Raw genomic sequence first — 3108 nt, forward strand, 5'->3', positions numbered from 1 at the left:
TGTGAAGGTAAGGCCTAGACCAGCCCATCACAGCTCCACACACGTCACAGGTGTGTCAAGAGTGGGCAGCTGCCCCAACAGGCCAGAATCAGATGCCACTCCATGGTCCCCACACCCGTGGTGAGCACCCACAGAACAGATCCATGACACAGTCCACCCCTGGCTGCAGCTGATACAGCAATCTTCCAGAGCCACTGGCCATCCTCACAGCCAGGTCCAGCCTGCCCGTGGTCCCTGCCGGCCGTCCCTGGCCACACCACCCAGCTGCAGCCCCCGTAAGAGCCCAGCTGCGGGACACGGGCTCGGCAAGGAGTGTGTGAGCAATGGGTGAGGTCCCCTGCCAGCCAGATGCTCAGGGCGGGCCGGGGGCTCCATGACCTGCCTGCCCCCAGGGGGACTCATGGCCTCACACACTCACCCCCAGAGCCACTCCCACCAGGCAGTGGGACACAGGAACAGGTACTTGCCACAAGGACCCCTGCATCCACGTCTCAGGCACATGGCTGTGGCTTCTCATGCACAAACGGCCACGACCCTTTCTTCACAGGGCTGCCTCAGGGGCAGCGGTGATGGTGCCCGTGCCCCCTCCCTTCCTGGGGCATCCCGGTGACCACCACTGGGTGTTACAGCACAGCGAATCAGCGTGGCATCGAGGGAGAGAGCCCATGAGCTGGGCAGCAGGGGCCATGGAGAGGAGCCCACTGCATCCTGACATTGCTGACACACTTCCCAAGAACACAAAGAAAGGGGTATTTCCAGGGCTGCTGAGGCCCCTGGGGGTTCCCACCCCATTTTTAGCCAGGGCACGGAGGCAGAGCTCCCCTCCCCCCAGACCCTATTATCTGGACGCAAAAATAACAGCCATGGTTACTAATGATTCACCTCATCCGTCCAGGAGCCTATCCAGGGAGCTGCAGACAATCAGGACGGGTCCCCTGATGGAGGACCAGCCACCGCAGGTATCCCAGCCACTGGGGCTGACCCCAGCTGCAGCAAGGGCAGGCTGCTCAGACCACTGCCCGCCCAGCAGGAACAGAGCCTCCTGGTCACTGCTTGTCTCCCAGATGTCTGTTCCCTGCACAAGGACACATGGGAGCAAGAGACTGCCCAAAGCTGACACGGAGAAGACAAGGGGCCGAGAATCTCAGACACGACAGGGCTCGGACAGAGCCCAAGGCTGAGAGGGTCAAGTACCAGGCAGAGGGCGTGGACAGGGCCCTGAGCATGGATCTGCCTGCAACCAAGCAAGGCAGTGACCACCAGTCCAGGGTCAGGGGAAAGCACCAGGGAGCTGTCCCTGTGCTGGACTAGGTGGCAGGCTGGACTGGCCTACATCCTCAGGTGTGTGAACTGGGTAGCCTGAGCCAGCCTAAATAAGGAGGGCCAGGCTGTCTGGGCTAGGCTCAGTGCAGCTTGAGTGGAAGGAGTTATGTGAGTTATGTGGAAGGGGTTGACCTAACCCAGGCTCAGCTGGGCCAGGCTGGTCTCTCTGGGCTCCACTAAGTTGTGTTGCCCTGAGTGGACAGAGATGGGCCAGGCTGGGCTGATTTTACAGGACCAGGTGGGCTGGGGTGAGCTAAGCTGGGTGAGTTTGGTGGACAGGGCAGGGTGGGCAACCCTGGCCTTGCATAGGACAGGCTTGACCAGCCTGGGCACTTGTCGCTGGGCTGGGCTCTCCTGAGCCAAGGTGATCTGAGCCGAGCTGGGTGGATGGAGCCAGGGAGACCTGGGTCAGGTGAAATGCTCTCCTCGGTGGAGACTGTCCTGGGCTGGGCTGACTTGGATGGACAGGGCTTGGGCAGGTAGGTCTGAGAAGATCTGAGGCAGCCTGGGAGGACTGGCCTGGGTTGGCTCACCTTGGCTCAACTAGCTGAACAAGGCTGACCTGAACTGCACTGCACGCAACATTGCTGAGCTGAGCTGAGTCAGGAAAACATGGGCCACCTGACGAGGGACCAGTGAGACAAGGCTGGGAAACAAATGGGCTACCTGGGCCTAAATGAGCTGAGCCTATCTGTTGTGGGCAGAGCTGCCTCAGCTGGGCTGGGCTGACCTGGGCTGAGATGGGCTGGGCTGACTAAGCTAGGCTGAATTGCGCTGGGTTGTGCTAAGCTGAGTTGGACTGAACTGAGCTGAACTGGGCTGGGCTGAGCTGGGTTGGGTTGAGCAAGGCTGGGCTGAGCTGGGCTGCACTGGGCTGAGCTGGGCTGGGCTGAGCTGAGCTGGGCTGCAATGGGCTGACCTGGGCTGAGCTGGGCTGAGCTGGGCTAAAATAGGCTGAACTGGGATGGGTTGATCTGGACTGAGCTGGGGTCAGCTAGGCTGAGCTGAGCTGAGCTGGACTGGGCTTGAGCTGGGCTGGGCTGGGATGGGATGGGATGGGATGGGCTGAGTTAAGCTAAACAGGGCTGAGCTGGGCTGCATGGGCTGAGCTAGGCTGGGCTGACCTGGGCTGAGCAGAGCTGAGCTGGGCTGGGCTGAAATGGGCTGAACTGGGCTGAGCTGGGTTGGGCTGGGCTAGGCTGAGCTGGGCTGAGTTAGACTGGGCTAAGGTGGGCTGACCTGGGCTGGGCTGGGCTGAGCTGCGCTAGGCTGAACTGAATAGAGCTGAGCTGTGCTGAGCTGGGCTGTGCTGGGCTGAGCTGAGCTTGGCTAAACAGGGTTGGGTTGAATTGGGCTGGGCTGGACTGAGCTGAGCTGGGCTGGGCTGAGCTGAGCTAAGCTGAGCTGGGATGGGCTGAGCTGGGCTAGGCTTAACTGGGCTGAGCAGAGCTGAGCTGGGCTAAGCGGGGCTGAACTGAACTGGGCTGAGCTGGGCTGGGCTGGGCTGAGCAGGGCTGAACTGGGCTAAGCTGGGCTGACCTGGGCTGAACTGGGTTGAGCTGGGCTGAGCTGAGCTTAACTGTGCTGAGCTAAGCTAAAATGGGCTGAGCTGAGCTGGGCTGAGCTGGGCTGAGCTGGGCTGAATGGGCTGAGCTTGGCTAGGCAGGACTTGGCTGAGCTGGGCTGAACTAGGTTGAGCTGGGCTGGGCTGAGCTGGGCTGAGCTGGGCTGAGCTTAGCTGAGGTCAGCTAGGCTGAGCTGAGCTGAGCTGGACTGGGCTGAGAT

This window comes from Leptonychotes weddellii, unplaced genomic scaffold (genome assembly GCF_054177405.1).
Source record: "Leptonychotes weddellii isolate Sample4059 unplaced genomic scaffold, ASM5417740v2 HiC_scaffold_5560, whole genome shotgun sequence".
NCBI classification, from domain to species: domain Eukaryota; kingdom Metazoa; phylum Chordata; class Mammalia; order Carnivora; family Phocidae; genus Leptonychotes; species Leptonychotes weddellii.